This window comes from Apostichopus japonicus, chromosome 5 (genome assembly GCF_037975245.1).
Source record: "Apostichopus japonicus isolate 1M-3 chromosome 5, ASM3797524v1, whole genome shotgun sequence".
In the NCBI taxonomy this organism is placed as follows: domain Eukaryota; kingdom Metazoa; phylum Echinodermata; class Holothuroidea; order Aspidochirotida; family Stichopodidae; genus Apostichopus; species Apostichopus japonicus.
In genome coordinates this window covers 5,396,189-5,419,356 of record NC_092565.1, presented here as the reverse complement: position 1 = coordinate 5,419,356, position 23,168 = coordinate 5,396,189, and the positions used below count along the sequence as shown (strand labels likewise).

At 34.3% G+C, this 23,168-nt stretch overlaps 1 protein-coding gene and 1 long non-coding RNA gene across 4 annotated transcripts in view; one reads left to right on the top strand and one right to left on the bottom strand.

The window, feature by feature from the left end:
• LOC139967402 (probable G-protein coupled receptor No18) overlaps positions 1-23,168 on the top strand; it is a 48,812-nt gene that overhangs the window by 2,634 nt on the left and 23,010 nt on the right. Inside the window, exons 1-2 of one of the 3 annotated variants that reach the window (XM_071971149.1) lie at positions 12,829-12,868; positions 21,224-21,320. The exons of 1 other annotated variant lie outside the window; for it this stretch is intronic. The gene's annotated coding sequence lies outside the window, so the exon portion shown is untranslated. Of the gene's footprint in view, positions 1-12,828; positions 12,869-21,223; positions 21,321-23,168 lie in introns of those variants that run through there. One more of the 3 variants, XM_071971148.1, reaches the window with a different exon arrangement.
• LOC139967398 (uncharacterized) lies at positions 3,715-7,944 on the bottom strand. Its single transcript, XR_011792982.1, has 2 exons — positions 7,446-7,944; positions 3,715-6,068 (listed from the first exon to the last, which is right to left on the bottom strand). It is a non-coding gene; the product is annotated as an uncharacterized lncRNA (long non-coding RNA).

Sequence of the window (23,168 nt, the reverse complement as noted above, 5' to 3'; positions counted from 1 at the left end):
AAGACAACGATTATCAACAGTTACTAAACATCCGTGGAGTGAGTAATGTATTTATTTAGGAATCAATCAGATTAGCTTAAAGAAGATAACCAATTATTGAGTGGTATGCAGCATATAAATGTAACTATGTTGCTAGACGATCTTTGTTATAAATCACTGAAGAAGTTCTACTTTTGTATTCTGATAATATCAAGCTTACGAGCTGTGTGAACAGTGGCGTGGACAAGAGGGACGGGGGGGGGGGAGGGTGAGCATGTGGTCCGGCCATACCTCACCGCACCTTCATCGTCAGTGGGAGGGGGGGGGGATCGTACGGTGGGGTATTTTATTTTAAAAATTCAAACGTATTTAGCATAACCATGCTTTTAGACTGAATTATTGACCTAATTGTTACTCTAGATATGCCTCAGAAAGGATCATTGACTTCTAAAATTTGATTCCCCCCCCCCCCCTCACTGGGCAAGGACCTCAGACCCTCCTACACGAGAGCGACATTCAACGACCACACAGTCACATGCCTCATTCGGATTTGTTAGACCCGTCTACAACACGTTCACAAACGTTCATGTCCCTATTAAAATCAGTCGAGGGAAATTATCATTTGTCCCCCACCTTTAAAAGCCTGTTCGCGTCACTATATGCGGCAATCACTAAATAACAGAACTTTGTGTTACGCTAGAGATGTGATGTTCGAAATGGTGCATAAGGATGTTATACAAATATTTGGAACAAAGTGACGAAAACATGTTACAGCACTTTGTCATGATAATGTGAATGAGTGTAATGAACATACTATAGCGCACGTTTGATTGTGATAACATACCCGTGTGAGACACGTGTGTTATAGTCCGTGATGTGTTTTGATGTGATGCACTGCGAAGGAATGTAATGTTCGTGTATTGAAATATACTGTGATGCAATGAGATGTAATGTGAAACGATCTGTTACAATTAATAACATAATGGCTTATTGGGATTTATATACTGTGATACTTTTACGCTTTTGGTGAAATGTGATGCAGCGCGGGAAAAGCCGTTGATGCAATAAAGTGCAGTTTGACATCAAGTTTTACTAGTGTGTGTGATGCACTGTGATGCAAATGTGGGGTGAATTACCTCACGAGACGACTGAAATGAATGAAATGAATGAAATGAATGAAATGAATGAAATGAATGAAATGAATGAAATGAATGAAATGAATGAAATGAATGAAATGAATGAAATGAATGAAATGAATGAAATGAATGAAATTTAATTCAATCTAATGTGCTACGCTTGAAGTATTCTGAAGTGTGATGCACTGGGAAGCATTTTCGCATAACAAGGAGACGTAATGCAATGAGATTCAGTGTGGAGCATTGTATAACTGTGATGCTTGTGATGTTAAGTTTCGTACTGCGATTCACTTCGGTGTGGTGCAGTGAGAGGATGTGTGATGCTCGTAGAGTAAGTTTGAATTGACTATATGTAATACCCGTGCCTTCATGTTATATATTTGTAAATGATATTAGTACGATATTTAAAGCAATAATATTTTCTTTTTATTGCTTGAATTAATTAAGAGATATGAAAGGAACATGGATATCCATCCAAACTGCGTCTATACTGAAACTTTACTACTGACACTACGAACATGAAATTATGATATTAATTCGCAAAAGTTGTCAAGACTTAGAACTACGTTAACTTTGTCTAATTCGCTTTCGTTCATCAACTGTTGTAGAGAATTGGCAGCATTTTGTTTTAACACAAATCTGTTATATCATAGGCCAATTTCTTTGACGACGACAAAGTACTTCCCCGATTCATCGCACACAGTGATATTTGTTCTTCGGAAATGTCAACATAGAACTGAGGTTACTGTGCAAACACTCCACCATGGGGAAAAATATAATGAACATGGGTAGTTTTTTGAACGAAATACTACAAGTAAGCAAATATTGGTTTGTTTACAAATCATCGAGAACTGTCAATTTTGCTTCATGGTTTTACAGTTTTACATTGTTTCATCGAGTGAAGACGGTAATTTAATTTAGTTTTCGATCAGGTATACAGGGCGGTAATAAAATATAAAAAAATAAACTTAAATTGGGAAAAGACGAAAAGCAACATTTATAGCCATGACTGGCTGCTTTGTAACCACGCATCCATCAATCATATATCGGTCTATGGTGTGTACACTTTCATAGCCAAAAGCACACCTTGCAGCGATATGCACAGATACCGCCCGACGCCCGTAAAAATTATATATTACACTAGTCTGTGTATTTATTCTTTCCACCAGATTCCAATCTAAAAGTTGTACGGATAACATTCCATGAATATCTAAAACATATATCAGGAAGTTGCAGTGTCGTAATATAATAATGAAAAATTGCATTGGAGCGAAGTTCCAGTCGTGATAATGTAATGTCGAAGACCCCGTCCCCCTCTCCCCATCCTCCCTCCCCCTCTCCCCATCCTCCCTCCCCCAATAAGAAAAACATTTGTCGATATTGCCTGCTGGGTCTAAGGTTACCATACTACCAGTTACTGATGGCAACTACAACAATAGCTGCGGTTTCTATATATATATATATATGTGTATTTATATACTATAGGTGTGGTCTATATAAGCCTTGGTAACATCTGCATGTGCGGTAGGCTAGGCTTACTGTCCACTCAGATGTATACTGAAACCTCTTGAAAATGTTAAAGGAAGTTTTTGTGTCAGATTGCAATCTTGGAGTTAGTGATCAACGAAAGTACTCGGTGTCAATTGAAAAGATGAACAGAGTGTGCGTGGGTTACAACCACACTGAATTTATAAATATACTGGTACAACTTACGTACTAACCATAAGAATGCAACTTAGTCAAGGTTAATTTACCACGAAGGTCAAGCATGAGTATATATATATTCATGCGGCCAAAAAATTTTAATGAAAGAAACAGACTGTGGTCAATTATATGTTTGTAACAGAAGGAATAAACTTATTTTGCAGCTGTTTTAATACTTGGATTTTTTAATTTTTTTGTAGTGGCGGTCTCGTCGTGAACGTGGCCAAGATATGACGTAATAATTTACACTTAGTACATTCACTTGTACATGTTTTTTCTTGAGTAATATTGTGTGTTAGTAATCTCTGTATACCCCTAGGTTCTCTCTTAAAATGAGAGACTGAAATTTCAGTCTAATCGACTGAAATTTCAGTCTAATGATGGATGGGATAAGGGATCAGACTACTTAGACTGAATTCCAGTCTGAAATGTAAAGACTGAAGGTCAGTCTTAATTAGACTAAATACTCTTCAGTCTAATAGACTGAAAATCAAACCACTTTAGAGTGAACAGTCAGCAGTTTAGACTGATTTATTGCAGCACCAGTCTTAATAAGATTGAATACTTTCAGTCTATAAGACTGATATCAGACTGAACAGTCGGTCCTTTAGACTGAATTATTACACATCACAGCTATACTGTCAATTTTATAAATTGCAAATTCTGGATTGAACAAGCTTTTCTATAGATCCTCCGTGTTGGCTAAGTGCTGGAATTCTTCAATAAAGATGCAGTTAAGGTCATTAAGACAACATTCAATGATCTGTTAATGCAGGGGAATTTACTGAAAGGTGCTACTTCATGGAGTGACTTCACCTTCACATCCAATCATGTTAGGCTATAAAGACCAGAAAATCATTGTGACAGTCACACACAAAGTACATTAAAAATGGTATTCCATCAAGAAATATAATTGTCAATATCCACCGAACAGTAATTTTATTCCCACTAACCCACTTATATATTCTTATATAATTTTTAATATATTAAAAAAAAACAGAAATCAAAACTACAATATTCTGAGGGATGTTCAACAAAACATGTTATCTTTGCAACAAACGTTCAAATTATAAAGATACTTTACATAACAGTGACATATTTTCAGTTCAATATTAATCTGTCAAATTTCTGCTTGAATTGGGCCTGGATCTAAAATGTTCTTTAATTTTTTTGGAAAGGATTAGGTGAGCTGAGAACAGATCAGTGGTGTCGCCAATGGGTGGCCTGGGCAACCCCTTCCCCGAGAAGGAATTCACAAATAGACATATCACCAACCAAGATTCAAATGTCTGGCAACACCACTGTAACAGAAAGCACTTTAAATTCTTTGTATGTCACCACCAGGTGGTAATACCCTGGAATTCATTGACAACACAGCTGTAAATTGAGTGGTTATATACCCAGCTGATCCCATCTCCCGATCTCACTGAACTTTAAATTTTCCACTGTAAAGGATATAGTAACTATACGATCCTGCCTTTACAAAAGGGATATGATGGAAACACGACGATAGTACAATGGATCTGGTACATTGCCTTTTTTCCAGTTGTGAATCATTAATGTATAGTAGCAACAATTTTCTTAGAATGATTTCAAAATGGGGGAAACATATGACAAATTTTCAGCAGGTTATTTATAAAATATTAGGAATGGTCAAACTATATATCAGTGCGGTGAACATTTAATACTTTGTGTTTCAATGATATAGATTGGCGATTGCTGAAAGTCATTATCCAGCACACACAAAACAAAATGTTACAAGCAAGCAGTTGACAGAATGGCACAAACTTCATAATGGCTATTAGATAAACATGAATTATTATATACTGCATTCACGATTTCATGATATGGCATTCATATAAAGCAAATTTGTATGCAAAAACAGTACATGTGACTATTATACCACCCTCAATTATTTCTTAACTTTCTGATAGTAATCATATATAGTGATTTTGATTGGGATTTCAATCAAATTTTAAAGTTTTATAAATTATCTCACGTGAATCCTTTAATGTCGGCCTCTAGCTGAAAAAGAAATGTCACTCGAGAGTCGACTAAAAAATTGAAAACAGTTTTGACTCATTACATCACTAAAATTTAAAAACAATGGGGGGGGGGGGGGAATAATGAGGAAAGGATATTCTCAAATGGAATTTTCTACAGTTACTGACTTTATAATAATCAGGTTACTTGCTTTTCATGGAACAAATTATGGAATATTGTGCACAATAAATAATATTAGCTTAATTAATTGCTTAATTAAATAAACCTTCAACATAGTGAGTGCAGTGAAATGTAGGAACATTAAAGTAAACATTAAAATAACATGCTCGAAAAATCATACAACAAAGTTTTTTTGGCAACTAGGTGTTTGTTTAATTACATTCATAATTAGATCAGTATCATTAAAAAACATTTTTAAAAACCAAAAATCAATTAAATATTTATTTCTGGAGCCCTCCCTATTCATATAAAACTGTTTGTAAACTCCGGGTAATCAATTTAACGTTTTAGGGTATGTGTTAGTTACTCCTTAAAGGCATTGAAGATTTGTCCCAAACAGCATGCAGCCATCTGAAAAAGTTAACTTTCTGTTGCTTGCAAGTGATGTTTGTTCGTGTCGCTAAAAAAGACAGACAGTAATGAAACATGATACCTTGATATCTTTAGTTGGACCTGAGATGTTCATCGCTGTATCGTTTATACACTGTAATGTGGGTATTGACCGTAGCTGTATGTACTGACTGTACACTAGTGTCTAATTACCGACGGTAGCAAGCTGTGTTTGTATTTTCTGGGATCGATGGCAGTGTCTAACACTTCTGTTACACCTCATTCGAAACTAGGTCAGATTACCGGCATTAGACGTTCTTTTTGCGCGAGTCTTCACACCCTTTTAAAGCTACTCCATGCTGACACACGTGGTTCCGGACTACAGAGCAATAAAAAAGTAACATTCACTCCTTGAAGTAACTCCATGCTGGCTGCCCTTATAGATGTGGCATGGATACGGACGAGAGACTTCACTTCTGTTGGTTGCAAAATTCCATACACAAAACTAGTGTTGTAGAGGGGGAGCATAGTCTATGTTAAATGTATGTTCTACGCCTCTGTCCCAGCTGGAATGGCCAGTTTATCTGCCACAATGAAGAATTGTTTGGGGTTCAATTCTGGTCCGAGAGATAGGATGAAAGGCTGTCAATATTGTCCTTGTCTGCCCTGTGCTGCACTCTCAATATCTGTGCCCTCCTGTTTGGTGAAGATAAAAATAAATGTGATAAAGGACAAGCAATATGGTATAAATCAAAACATTCTTAAAAAAAGATATGTTGAGAGGTAGAGAGACTAGACTAGAATAATATTTAGGAGAGAATGGAGAAACAAGAACATGACTGGCATTGTACAAAGGAGATATATCAATTCACGATAGGCAGCAATATGTCATCCATGGCGGGTGAGATGTGTTATGTGAAGGTGGATTCAAATTCAACCTAACATTTATGGGTTATCATGTTGATTTTGGCAGGTACATGGTTACCAAGCAAGGTTTGTTGTTAGTTGTTTTCAGAAATTTCTCTTTTTAAGGATAAATTGTTCATGACATCTCCTGATTCCATTACATCAGCATAGAAAACCAGTGAACAAGGAATATGATTTACATTTTAGCCTACTGATTTCACTAATATGTCTATCTGCTTGTAAAAGAAACTGATTTCATAACATTAGTGAATGGTAATATTACTGTAAAATCTTATAATAAAGACTGATGGCCCACTATATGTTTAATAAAATAACAAAAGCATACCAATTCTTTTCCAGTTTCCACATGATTTAAATACAATGGTAATGGTTTAACAGAATCGTGTTAGCTTCATGCTGTAATGGCTGTAGAAGTCACTACATTTTTTCAAATAATTAAGGGTGCTTACAATCTATGCATAATAGTACTGTGTTTTGCAATTTCTTGAGCATTATTATGTTCAAGTATTTGTTATGAGGTTAACCTAGCCTAGATTCATTTGGGACGATCGAGTACATATTGCAGTCCTGACAAGCGTGCTTATTCGCCCGACGATTGGGTTCATATGCAGGACAGGCGGGCTAATTTGCCCAACGATCTGGTACCGTGATAGCTTCATGCTGTAATGGCTGTAGCAGTCACTACATTTTTCAAATAATTAAGGGTGCTTACAATCTATGCATAATAGTACTGTGTTTTGCAATTTCTTGAGCATTATTATGTCCAAGTATTTGTTATGAGGTTAACCTAGCCTAGATTCATTTTGGGACGATCGAGTACATACTGCAGGACAAGCGTGCTTATTCGCCCGACGATCGGGTACATATGCAGGACAGGCGGGCTGATTTGCCGACGATCGGGTACATACGCAGGACAGGCGGGCTGATTTGCCCGACGATCGGGTACATATGCAGGACCGGCGTGCTTATTCGCCCGACGATCGTGTTAATAGGCCCCACCAATTATAACAACAGCCTAGGCCCTATTTGCTATAGTACAGCCTAGCTAGGCCTACCTCGCGCACAAGCCTAGAATAACTAACGTTACGAACTGCCAAGCTTTTATTCTGTATTAATTGGAAAACAACAAAAAACATACATACATACCCTCGAACACTGTTATCACTTCTTCGTGGAAACCTTTATTTGTAAGAAAAGTTCTTAAAGACTCAGCCATTGCTAATTTATAACCTTTACTCTAGCTTAGACATACGGTCGTCTGTCTCGTTCATGCCTAGCTGTGTGTACGGCGTGTGTACGTACAGTACAGCGAGTACCTGGCTAAGCGAAGAATATAGTAGTATATATGTACACAAGTTGTAGCGCTCGTTGTCACACTTATTTTTGTGCGGCGTATTTGCAAGTTTTCGGATGACGTAGACGCATTTCTGTTCTCTGATTGGATACATTTTTCAGTGGAATACAGAGACTGAAAATGGTAAGATGACATGCCACATGTGATTAGCTGATTGGTTAATAAAGTCAGTCCAAAACAGCGACTGAACGGTGTAACTGATAATACAGTCTAAGTAGAGTGTTTCTCAGTCTAAACTCAGTGTATAACACTGAAAAAAATTTCAGTCTCAAAGAAGACTGAATTTTTCAGTCTAACATTTTAAGAGAGTATATAAGGCCGATTTCATCATTCAATATCATAAAAACGTGCGACACACATCAATTCATATTCATTGTACTTTATAAGAGCCTCATATGGTGGTTTCAATTGAGCATAAGTATCCTTGTTTATGCGAAAAGTGTAGACCTATAAGTCTCACAGTCGTTTTCCGCTTTTTTCTTTCACCAAGAACCATCAACCCCAAGCAAGAATAAATTGCTAAACCTGTAATTCCGTTAATAAAATAATCTCAGGCCGATTTTGCCGGCATTTCTCCTTAAGTATGTAAGCTTAACTCAATACATGACGATTAAGGCCCGCGGTCGATGGAGCTTCACAAATTACGAGGCGTTGAAACTTGAATACATACTCATATCATTAACATGATTTATAAGTCGATGAACGCTAAAAAAAAAAAGGGTTATCTTTTCTATCGTACGTTTCACATTTGTATTTGTAATGTTAACCTCGGAATAATGTGTAACCAGAATCCAAGTATGTAGGCTAGCCAGGGGCATCTCGATGAAGTATATATGGCCTGGATGTCACGAATAAGATCGCTTTCGTTTGTTTTGTATCATACTTTTAAAGAAGTTACAAGACGGGCGGATCAATAAATCAATCATATCGGCTTTTGTTAATCACTGGATACAGATTCGTAACCCTTAGGTTATTTGTTAATTAAAAAGGGAATCTGTGTGTACTTTTATGGAATCGACTATTGAGGTTTACAAAATGTCTGCCAAAGTAGATTGTCAATGTGTGTATACGATGTGATGGTATACATCCCCTCTAGAGAATGATATCTCCATAGAGAACATGCTTATAAGAATATTGCGCACATCTTTCGCAAAAACTATTTTCATGAGCATAGATTAAGATTTTCAAAAATTGCAAATCTTTAACCCGGCTAAAGTCTATTCACGTGATTTATTTACATTTCAGCTTGTATGGAAGCCAGACTATTAGTGAATTCCTGTTAAAATCTTAAACAAAGCATCGACTTTTTTTGCTTGCAGCCTGCAAAAATAAACAACCACTTCTGGTTAGTTTAAAACATGTTTGATATGACAGATATTGGACATGTATATACATATATACATATATGTATATAAATATATATTTATATATATATATATACATATATATATACATATACATATATATATATATACATATATATTTATATATACATATATATATATATATATTTATATATACATATATATATATATATATATATATATACATATATATATATATATATATATATATATATACATATATATATATGTATAAAATGTAATTTAAAAGGTGCCACTAATTTAATTATTACAAGTTGACAGTCTGGTCTGTTTGTTTGACAATGAGAAGAATTTAAATGCACGAGTACTCTACCATCTTGCATTTCTTTGACTTGATATTTTAGTTTTATATTTCATCCATCATACCTGTAAGAGGTTTACGGTTCTCTCGTGAGACCGCAGCTCACTAACAACAAAAAAGCCTATTGATTTGCTTGACTCTAAAATATTCAATCTTGCTTCAAGGAACAGAAGGACATTAAACGAATCGACGTCAATAGTGACTTCCTCGATTGCAAAACCCTTCCAGTCTAAAGTTGTCAGTACAAAACCAGTATGTATAATTATAAATATTACATATATATAATATGCGTACATATTAGCGTGTATATATATATATATATGTATGTATGTATATATATATATATGTTCCAATGCACTTACCCGATGTGCAATCATTAAAGCTAGACAGATTTTGCGTATATAATTATATATATTATATTATTATAATATTAATTTCTGCGTAGTAGCCGCGTTTGATCAACTTATGCGTGAGGGCAGTAAGTTAGTAACGTCATACATCATGAGTATAGTTAAAAAATTGAAAATTGCTGACTTCTGTACTTTGAATGGAATATCCAGGAATAAAAAAAAACAGACGAAATTTGATAGATATGTGAGATTCTATTGAAAATTTAAAGAAATAATTAAATGAAACAAATCTAATATAAATAGGTCACAAAGGCCGCCAAAGTGCCACGTATGTTATACCTAACTGTATATGTGAGCAATAAGCAAACTGCCTCAGGTTATTCGTTTCTGTAAATTTCTCCCTTATGATCCCGAAAAGAGGTTTTTTGCACCTGAAGTTTAGCTTTTAGTATACCGCTTGACGTTAACAATCGCGATTGAACTTAAAAAGAATAGTCCAGAGGGTTTGAGAAAAATCAAAGATTACATGAAAAATACCAAAAAGCACCAAAGCGGCAAATGCATCACATACTTATCTAACATAAACAGACTGTGAGCAAATGGCATTTGGAACTCTCTCAACTTTTAATATCATAAAATGATTGTGACATCACGGATTCACTCTGTCAGATTGCCCAAATAATTAAATAATTTCAAGGGCCTCTGTCGCTGGTCCCTGCCCCCCCCCCCCCACCCAAAAAAATACACCTTCTCATAGCCATTGCAAGTGTACCAAAATTTAAGACCAATTACATCTTAATATTTATTGTCACTTAATACATAGAAAATATTGTAACTGATAACTTGAACATTAGAGTCAAGCGAAGTTTAATTAACTAAATGAAGAGAATTATCGATGCTAAAAGCCAGTAAATAATCAGAAGGGCAAAAAAGACCCACTCAGCTTGACTTTATTTGATCCTTGTCTCTGAATACGCCGGCTTTCGACTCAGGCTGCAGAGGATTAAAACAATACAAAGTTTTAGTCAGTGTAAGAAATTTGGGATGGCAAAAATCATCTGTGGGGGGGGGGGGTGTATTGAAGTATTTTTTTATCACCTATAAGTTTGGCAAAATAGGCACCTGTACGGTTTCTCTTTAATGGAACATGTGGTCCACCTATGTTGGATATATTATAGGCGCAAAGTGAATCCGTGACTTCGCAACCATGTTTATACCATTTAAAATTGTGGGGTTGGAGTTATATCAAAAATGCCATTTAATGCCATGAGCTATATTAATACTACAAAACTACTAATACTACAAAAGTCCTACCATGATACTGCAAAAGTCAACACATATTCGATTGGTAGATTTATTTTATATGCTCAATTGCCGAACGAAATACACAATAAGTATTTTCAAATATTATACCGGTGGTAAAAGTAATATAAAAAGCAGTTCGCAGGTGCAAAATCACAAGATGTGAATTGACGTCTTTAATTTACTTCACTTTTTTATGACGATAAATTTCTTAAAGAAAAACAAAGCTTTCTAACAATTCAGATGTTTGCAATCACCTCAGCGTCCTATGGTATCATAATTACTCTTACATATATACCATTAGGTTTTTGACAGCAGGCGAGTGTATTATCGCGTTGGGTCTGTAAGACTCTAGCTGCGGGCGGTAACTCTATATATCCAGGGTCATTCAGTAGTCAAAGCGCTTTCAAATTGCTGTTGTTCTTTTTATATTTTATTATTATGATATCAGGTCACGTCACCAAAGGAATTGACAGAAATACTTTCAAGGTTTAAATAAAAAATCTTTGACCCAGTTGTAATCGAAACTTCTACATCTACATACAGGCTAACGGTGACCTTTAATAACGCGATAAAATCAGGTACAACTGTCACGAGATGATTTCCCTGTCACGTCAGAACTTTCAAAGGCGTTTCATATCTGCCTCACGGGGGCACGCAGGACCTACTGTGACCCCTCTAGGAACCCCTTCAACCGTATCAATCGGAATTTGTGTCGAATATTCGATGAACGCGAGGTCAAGAATTAGTCCTACTTTGTCAACGAAAGTATGATTGAACTCTGTTTCTTCTTCTTCTCTCCTTCTTCATCATCTTCTTCTTCTTCTTTTCTGTCTCTGCGTCTCAAATCATAATTACGATATACGGAATGCTCCTTTAAGGAAAAAGTTGCTGATGACGTTGCAAATGTCTCTTCCAAAAGTAACGGTTTCATCAATTCTAATAATTTCTATGAATACTATTTTATCCTTAATTCTTGTTTTTGCGACTTTCAAAATATGTGACGTCACATAGGACATATATACGAGATGAAACAAAACTAGTTCCTTTTAAGTTGCTTTTCGTACAACAACAACAACAACGATATATACTGCATTGGTAGTTATCGTGGTATATACGCAACTGATTATTGCGCAATGCAATTATTTTAGAAAGTGAACTAATCTTAATATAAATATTTATTACATAATAATGGAAACTTAAGAGATGAGTGCACCAATGTATAGTTGCATCTTCCGTTTTTACTTCGAAAGAATATTTGACTTATATAGCAAACCTCTCAACTAGAGATAACATGAATAGCTTTTTGAATACTTTGTAATATAAGGAAAGTCTTTCAAACCGTTGACTTTATATGATTTCTAGAGAAGAATATTTTAAACAGCTGAGAATATTTACAAAAATATTTAGTTCTTTTGCGATCTTGTTTTCTTTTGATTTCTTTCCGTTACTGTCTTTGATACATTTTCCTTCATTTTTTAGTGATTGACTTATCTTTCTTTCTTTTTCGATGACATTGATGTTCAATTCGTTTCTTTATTTTACTCATATTTTGTAAACAAGGCTCTATTTACCTCTTCCGATGAAATGCAGACTAAACTAAGCTAAAACTGAATTTAATGTGTTTTGATCATTTACGGTACAAGTTATACGAAGACGTGAATTTAACCTAAACGTTTCTACGTAAAGTCTTAAATAATAATAATAATCAAAAGCTTGAGCATGAAACTTCACTATTGCTTTAATATGGTCTATTTTTCCACCAGGAGTTTGAATTCACCTTTGATTGATCAAACAGAACTCTAACGTAACCAACTTACGTCAAAAATCTGTGAAATTCTATTTGAAAAATCAGACCAAGCTCGAAGATTGGATAGGTATTTGGTTTCCTTCATTTGATTGATATTTTCGGTTCATTGTTATTAACAGTACTTGTGGGGACCTCTACATGAAACGGGCATGTTGTATACACACATACATAAAGACATGCATGTTTGTATGTAGTATGTATGCGTGTATGTATTTTATTAATTGATGCATGAAAAAGTACATAGGCTACATAGATAAAGAAACAAGCTCAAATTGATAATCATACATTTGTATAAATGCATACATACGTGCATGAAGAACGCCACTTAATTATGTTATTTTAAAATGATTTCTAATCATTGATATTGAGCTGATGATACAAAAAATGCAGCAAAAAATGATAATTATTGATATCAAAATCATTGATATCAAAATGATATCAAAAAATGATCAGCAATAAGGATATCATTATGTAACTGCATAGTAGTTTACAACGCGAAATCGGTTAATAATATCAAGAATTTAATTGATAATATCATTAATTTATACTTAATGGTATAAATAATCGATTTATTTCCACATTACCACATTACGTAAATATATCTGTAAATAAACCAATGATATTCTCAACGACCCTTTACACTCATTCGTATATGCGCTGTTTATATATATTATTTTGATATTACTCTATTGCTGTTTTAAATTTCAATAAACCTTCATTTTAAAAAAAAAAATTATATATTTTTTTTCATCTAACATTTTTATATTATCATTTACTTGTATATATATCCTAACACAACTCGAGATGAAACAGATCCTTGAAAGGCATCTGTTACAGAAAGAAATAAAGAGAGAGAGAGAGAATTCTGTCATTCATTCGTGATATTACTTTTGGATATCCAGAGATATCCTTCACTCGTGACTCTTTCGCGACATCGTTCTTCTTGCCATCACTGAGGATTCGTAACTCTATCCTCTTTACCAGAAGCTTCCTTGATCGGCCTCATCTTCTTTAAAAGTGCGTTTACATTAAGTGAAATATGTCTTACCTTTCAAGAGTATCAACCTGCCAAGCTGCATTTTTCTTACTTGCTTGTTCGATAACTTATGTAAGACTATAGCATAACAAACTCGGTATTGTGTGTGTACTCTTGTCGTATAGTATTCTCAACTCGAGTCCTTTCTTATTCGTATTTGTAAACATCTGTATAGCCTATATGACGTTATAATTCACAAAATTCCCTCTCATTAGGCAGTTAAACGGGGAGTTGATGCTTTGCATGATTTGAATGCGTATAAGAATCTGGGATGTAATCTTCATACCTTACAATGGCTTAATTAGATTTATTCAGAATTTGAAGGCAAATGGTAATTTGTTAAAATGGTAAAATGACACAGGTGTTTTAATTGCTCATCTTTCGCTTGTGTACCAGGGTCAACTTTACATTATTCTCTCTCCAACTCGCATATATATATATATATATATATATATATATATATATATATATATATATATATATATATATATATATGTATATGTATATATATATATATATATATAAATATATATATATATATGTACATATATATATACATATATATATATATATATATATATATATATATATATATATATATATATTTATATATATATATTTATATAAAATGACACAGGTGTTTTAATTGCTCATCTTTCGCTTGTGTACCAGGGTCAACTTTACATTATTCTCTCTCCAACTCGCATATATATATATATATATATATATATATATATATATATATATATATATATATATATATATATATATATATATATATATGTATATGTATATATATATATATATATATAAATATATATATATATGTACATATATATATACATATATATATATTTATATATATATATATATATATATATATATATATATATATATATTTATATATATATATTTATATATATATATTTATATTTATATTGTCTGACCTTGTTAAAATGCACCTGACTATAATATTTCACGGTTCGTCAAATTCAATCGAAAATGGAAAATGTCAAACTACCTAACCCAACGCGTATATACATTTGTTTCTACAATTTTACATGCATATCAATAAAGATGCTTGAAAATATTGTGAAATATGAGATGCTGTAGAATGATTATGCAAACTATCTTTTTTTTTTCTAAACGTCGTTATGCATACAATGTTAAGCAATACCATCTGCGTTACCGTACATATCTCTGTGTACGATATTCATATTTTCGCTTTTAGATATGGGTCATTCCATGAATAAGGGTTCTAACTTTGGTGTCCTGATGTCACACAGTACAGGTTGTACTGTTGTATTTAAGGGTATTATCAACTATACAAACTTGTGCAAATGGTGCCTCTGTTTCCTATCTTTGGTAAGATGCGTTGGGGAATGGTATTTGTCAACTTCCAGCTTTAATGCTATATAAACAGTCACTGTGGCAAAATTGAATGTGCTGTGATAAGTAAATAATTTCTACACAAATACCAAATTTATAAAGCGCTCTAACCAGTCAAGTCGTGCTCTAAAGCGCTTTACAATGAGAACAATTATTGATAGAAACAGAGTTAATAGGTTATCTTAAATAAATACGATTTAACTTTACACCGAAAATGAGTTAATGAGTTATCGTCGCTAATGTTTTGTGGTACAGAGTTTCCACCGTTTTGTAGCTGCCACACTGAAACCCCGATCACCGTAATACTTTGTGAGACTTCAGGTACATCAGGCAGGCGTTGCTGGAAGGTCTAAGATTGAGGTTAGGGCGATGCTTCTTAATCATAACAATTATGTATACTATACGGAGCCAAATGATAAAATGCCATGTATGTAAGGACCAATATTTTGAATTGGATACGGTACTTATCAGGGAGCCAATGAAGTTTCTTACGAATTGGGGTGATGTGGTGATACCGTTTAGCAGGCTAGACTATCAGGCGGGCAGCTGTGTTTTGTATGCACTGGAGACGAGCAATGGCACAGACTGCAAAAGGGAGTTACAGTATATATAATCTCATCGGAAGGTTACACGTGCGCGGACAAGCAATCTGCATACGTCGATCTGCAGTGATGCAATGACGTATGCGACCGATGTTCCTAATGGAGAGATAACAGCTTTAACAAATAGTATTTATCTGGGTTTTTTTCAGTATTGAGGTTACTGTCAAACTCCTAAGTTCCTAACACAATCAGCTGGTTCAACCGTAGTATCGCCAAGCATAAGAGGAAGAAATTAATCGGGACCAGCGGGCCTGTGTTTTGGTGAGAAAATGATAAACTCTGTTTTATCGCAATTTAGTTTTAACGTATGTTTGGACAGCCATGTGTCACCTTGCCCACTAACACATGCCGCCTTGGGGACAATATTAGTGTGGGTGCAAAAACGTGCATTCATGGTGGTATAGCCTATATTTGTCAGGGTTCCGTCGGCATAACGATGGTAATGCAATTGCTGACTACTGATGATTTCACCAATGGGTCTAGTGTACATAGAATATAATTTAGGTCCAATAACTGACCCTTGCGCAACACCAAACACAACTTGTATTTTCTGCAGAAAGATATGAACTTTTTGTCGAATTGACAAGTTAGGAACGCTAATCCGACTCATGCGTTGCATTATCCGAAAGAAGGTTTTAATTTTTGCTTATTTTACCTTTCTCTCACTTGAATAATTTATGAACATCTTCCAAACATGGATGATATTTCTTAATATAAAACCTCATCTTCATCTCAGTTCATCTTCATATGAGATTCAAATCCTCTTGATGTAATGCTGCATGTCTCTGGAAAAGTCAAAAATATATGAAAAGCTACACGTGTTTTACTGTAGTGACAGTTATTGACAACGTAAGAGCCTATAATAGCACCAATAATCGGCTTATCTTTGAAAATTTGATTTTGCTAATGAATAATTTACACACAGATTATACCCGGTCAATGTTATATGCAGTTTGTGTGCACTTCCGTTTCCTAAGAAATATAAATAAATTGACTTACTATTGAAGATTCCCCACTCAGGCACTCACCCATTTCATTCACATTGATTTCATATAATGAGAATCTTTTTTCTTCTTTCAAGTCATGAATCTTTTATGAACATTGTCTTAAAGGACTTAAAATTCAAGGAAAGGTGACTAGATAATGTCACATTTGAACTTCTTTCAGAAGATTTTTTGAAAGTTTCTAACATCGTATTGCCAAAATTTGAGGTCAATATTAAAACGACATTAATAAAAAATATTGCATACTTTGCTTTAATTACTAATTCATTCAACACAAATCTGCAGGGAATTTGATATTATATTAAAGCTTTTGTTTATTACCCTTTATATCTTAGAAGGGTTGTCAAAACAAAAAATCGGGGAGGGGAATTGGTGGAATGTCTTCAGAAGAAATATGAAACGTTATTCTCTCATGTGATCTACTCAATAATAGAAAATAATATCTGAGAGAAGAATGAATAATATCTGAGAGAAGAATGAGTTGAAAATATAAGCAAAACAAACATTGTTCTACTAAAAGAATGGTTTAATTGCATGTTTTCTTTCTTTCTTCTTTTCATTAAATATATATGACGAAATTTAATTTCAAAATAACCTTCAAAATGAAAGGCTGCGGAAATTTAATATCGAAGGTCCTTTGCTATACAACATGAAAAGAAAATAGTGCATTATTCTGTTGTTGGACGCAAATGTATTTCTATAATCTCACGATATGTGTTTATGGATATGAAAAATAAAAACGTAAAATTGAAAGAAGAAATGCCTGAAACTACGTTCTTGACATATATTGCATCTATAGCGTTAACTGTTCTTTCCATGTCACAGCCTTTGGTCCATGTCATCGCACTTTCAATAGTATTCTATTATGGTTGCTCATACGTGTGTACTCGCCCAAATGGATTTATATACTCATACACACCTACTCGGAGTATTTTGGAAATCTATAGATCAGATATTAGTACTTGTGTTTAGATCTTTAAACTCTTGCGTGTAGCCATAACCAGGGAATTATACATGTATACCTACTCCTGCTTTTGTACGCATGCTATACAAGCCTATATCTTTTGAAAGCCAGAATTACTGGAAAAAACCGCAGTGCCTATAAATATATATGGACGCTTTCTCCTTTAAATGAAACTGTTGTAATGTTGTATGTGTCAACAGTGGGAGTTTGGTTGCCCGGGGTTGTGCGTGTGTATCAAGAGTGGGATGTTGATCATAACGTATCCATCAACGTAATCCATTCTACCATGTTAAATATCGCAATCAAACCATTCCCAGAATATCAATCCTTGAGGAAGCTTATCTTATAAATATTTATACCCAATTTAATCGAGGAAATTTTTAATAGTTTTCTTACTATGTAAAAATTGAATAATGCAAATCTTGTGGGGCTTTTTTCTTAAAGCTTATTATACAGTCATAGACTCTAGTGAAATCTCAGTGGAGGTTGAATACGATAGGCCTCAAATCCATTTTGTTCAGACATCGCAATCAGTAAGGGGAATGGCTGTATGCAGTTTAAGATGAAAACATATTTATGTACTTCATGTAGTACGCTCTGTGATTTCACAGTCTATGGATATCGTGAACAATATTATGCTGCTTGTCTCTGCGTTTTCTCCAAAGGGTAACCCATTTGGCTTGTGATTACTTCAGATTTGATGTGCAAGGTGCGGAGGTAACACCGATATTGGCGAACTGTTTTAAGTCGTATTGGAAAGTGATGGTTGCCAAAAAAAAAACTTTTACCCTAATATCGAATAACTCTTCAGCCTTGCAGGGCTCCTACACTCAAACACGAAACATTCCATTTGCGATGAATTAATGTCAATTGATTTCCAAGTCCTGTAAGTTCACATTCTGACTTAATTTAACAGCCTTTTTAGACATTCGATATTGGTGATTGAATTGTATTCAAACCTCCCCATATAAATGATCACTGCAGCTATAGACAAACATAGGACTGTGTATAACGGATCACAGAGTTGTGTTGTATCAGTCGATTCTCATGGCTGTATCAGTTTAAACTGGTTTAGGGTGGGTCACCCGTTAATCAGTTAAAACTGATGTGTGTTATCATTTCTTAACATGTGTTACATTTACGAACAGTTGCTACTGAGAAGGACTTACAACAGAAAAAAAAAATATAAATATACAATCATATGTATGGCGATTAACTGGACTAGCCAGACCACTCTAAAAGTTTCGCCAATAATTTCGTCCACAATTTAACAGGAAGTGGATGACACTTTACCGGAAAACGCTTAAAACCTGCAATTTGAACCATCTTTTCAAGGTATACTTACCAGTCAAACATATAGGGACAGTTGTTTAGATTCCTTACAAGTTATTAGTTGAAACAACCTTTGAGTAATGAATTCGTCTGTTAGTATTTTTTTTCCACAGTAGCTCCTGCTGACAGGTCCAACATGTGTTGCGGTGTTTTAACACAATTCAGTTCATACTGATTAACGGTTGTCTCTTATTCACAGTACAAACTGATAAGGCAATGTACACAGTGGGTGGTTGTAAACATAGATGCTAAACAGTATGACTATATATCAAAATATACCTATGTTTTTACGTTAATTCCTGACCCGAGCAATCTTTGCCCATGACAATGTGTCTAAATTTCAATCGGAAGGATTAGAATTCCAATCGAAGGAATGAGATTCCAATCAAAGATTCAATCAAGGGAAAGGGCCATGAACTTCAATCGTTTCACTTTCGATCAGGAGGATTGTGGATCACGTGACGTCGATAATTTTTTTTAATGCCTTTAGATGAATTATTCTTTGCCTATAAAGAAGAAGCTTAACAAATCAACTCTGTTTACATGATCTTTAGATCACTGAGAGCAAAAAGTATAAGTAGACTATATTACATTAGCAACACACAGCCGTATGAATCGCACCTCTCAAGTAATGTGTTTTTTTTCAGTTTTATTTTTGACAAAGCAATTTTCCCTCACTTCATGTTGAGATCTGATACAGTAACTCTCTACTTTTACCATATAGCTTATCATAGTATCCAACAGATAAATTATGAATTAAAAAATAAAATATGTTCTTGGGTTGTTGTTTTATTGAAATCACGGTATAAGTCGTATCGGTTACCCCAACTAAATTCTTTCCATTCGTAAAGTATTTTTGATGCATATCTTCCGATCGATTTAACCCTCAAAAAAAATCATTTTTTTAATCCCTTATTTTCCCTTCTTTTTTATTTTCATTACCTGTTGTTGGCCATGTTCAATCGATCTGTCCGCACGATCTGCCTGATTACAGGCAGGGTTGTCCAACAATAAGACTTATGTATATATTATAACTTTGATAGAATTACCGATAAATATCTGATTACTTATTTCACCTTCGGCGTTCCTTATAACGTCACGACAAGGGAGCGGGGGGAATCTCTGACTGAAATAACATCACATATTAGACGGCTTGTAATTAAAAATTACCATTGCTTGATTAGGTCTATCCAACGGTAGTGATTTTTTTTGTACTTTTCCTTCATTCTTTTTTCTTTCTATGTCCCCCCCCCCTCTTTTTTCTCATATTTTTCTTCTTCCTGTTGTATTTTTTTGCTTCAAGGTTTTGATGGGATATTGTTTGATGAATTTGTTGCTGAATCTGTTATACACATAAATGATACATAGATACAGTTAACCGGGATTTCACTCGACCAAGGGCGGCGGAACCGGGGGGGCACAGGGGGCACGTGCCCCCCCCACTTTTCCTCAGGTTAAAAATGTGCCCTTTTTCTACATAAAAATTGAGGTGTCTCAAGTTAGCAAGAGGCCAGGGAACCAGAAGGAACACTCGGGAAGGGCCGTTTCCGGCCATCTGAGGGGTTTGTAAACCAAAATTTTATAGTACGTTCCGCGCCAACCGATGGTGGCGCTCCGCTCAGATAGTCGTGCCTTTACAACTTTGCAATCCTGGCTACGCCCCTGACTTTTAATGAATTTCTGTGGGTCAAACTCAAAGCTATTTCGAATGGAAAAAAATTTGTTAAGATATTAACAAGAAATAAACTCTAATTCGGAAGATTCCTACATTAGCAACTAGCATGATTTCACCTCATTCTGTCTTCAAAGAAAACTTGTTCCTTGTTTCCCAATTTGCACATTGGATATTGCAGTGCTAGTATGCATTTTTTCCTTGAGGGTGGGGGGGGGCGTTGATGGAGTGATGTGTATACGAAAATAAGATAATACAATAAGAGTTATAAAGGGTACTAAATATCAGGCTGCATCAGTCCAATCGAATTTCTGCAAAGTGCCCTTTGATGTCGGTGCCCCCCCAGATTAAAAGTGCTTCCGCCGCCCTTGCACTCGACATTAATGATCTTAACAACAAGAAGAACTGTTTTCTTATCGACAGATTGATTAAAATTCTGGCATAACTGGGACTTCTTGGAAACTTAACAGAAGTAGACGACAGGGAGTGATTTGTTAGACCCAACCAAAACCAATATAAGGTATGTTTACATTTTATTATTTAATTGGTGGGGTTTACTTTCGGTTTTATTTTCGATGTATTTTGATCATGTTATATAACATACTAATACAATTTCTTTGCCCGGCGAGATCTCGGAGGAGGCTTCAGAAGGGAATATGAATATGAAAAGATAATAAAGGAAAAGGACAAAAATGGGGCATGGTGACGTCAGAGGGTTGTTCTATAACAACTCCTGCATGGTGACATCATTGTCTCCAGAGATCATCATGTCAATGTTTATGTACACTCTTAAACGGTGGGACAAATATGTGAACCAACTCTGGACAAGTATATGTCCAATCATTTATTGGGTTTACCTAACGGTTGGGTGAAACTAGATTGACCAATAAAGTTTCCCCCTAAAATAAGCCAACGAGTACTTACAGAATAAAATGGTCAATATACTTTCTTTCTACTTATTGGGTAGAAATATAATGAACTATAATTAGGCAGGTATTCTTTTGATTGGGCAATTTGTTATCCTTAAAACGGTGATTTTGAAAGGGGTTGTGGGTGGATGGCTAGATATTTCAACCCCTTCACACCAGGGACATGTCTTGTCCTGTTTGTTACTGCAAGGTGTTAACGTACCCTGAAAAAAAGGGGTCAATGCCGTATAGGGAAGTAAATTTCATTTCCTTAACTTATACTTTACTTAGTAAATCATGGGTATATCATGCAATATTGCAGTCAAGACAAAAACAACTTCTTTCACTTTGCAAAAAAACATATTTCATTAGTCCTGATGCTTATAATTATACTTAGCTTAATAAATCATATGTGTCTGAAGCAATATTGCTGAAAAGACAACAAAACAAAATCTTCTTTCACTTTCCAAACACATATTTTATTAGTCCTGATGCCGTTATTTGGATTTCGAACAAAAACTTCAAGCACACCAATTGGCAAAGCTATAGACTGTTTTTATTTTACAATTTAAAGTACAACTGAATGTCCCATCCATATCTGAATGTAACATGTACATATATTAATGGGATAGCCATTGTAAACTACAGCTTTTTGAAAGTTATAGGAAACAATAAAAACTGATCAATACAATAATTTAATCCTGGGAACTTGAATACTTGCCTGCCGAGTTTTTGTTTCATAAGTACTTTTTACGAGTTAAATTGAATTAACGTAACTGAATTCTATGTTTCCTGTGTTATCACAAAAAAATATTGTTGCATACATATAACATACACAAAGACAAATAGTTAGTTATATATATACATATATATATATATATATATATATATATATATATATATATACATATACATATATATATATATATATATATACATATACATATATATATAAATATATATTTATATATATATATATATATTATATATATATATATGTATATATATATTATATATATATATTATATATATATACATGTAAACGACCAGTATACGGTTGATTAAAACATGGCACCTGATAACACTTTATGGCACAAATTTAATAAAAATGAAAGTTGCGAAAAAAAATAATTTGCGATAGGTTTTTAAAGTAGTTATTAAGTGTTAAAATGGTCTTACCGTAACCATGGTGATTCACATGGCTCTCTCATGGAATCAATCATGTGATATCACAGACAACCTTGCTAGTTGCTTACACACGTATTAACGAGCATACAGGTGGACTATAGTCATCTATAAAAAATGGTAATTCCACAGCTTCTTGATATTATTCACCTGATAACACTTTATGACACAAAACTTTATTTAAAATAAAAGAGAAAGTTATGTCCATAATAAAATTTCCAAAAGTTGAGGTGTCTATTGAGTGTTAAGAATGGTCGTACTGTATATGGTAAATC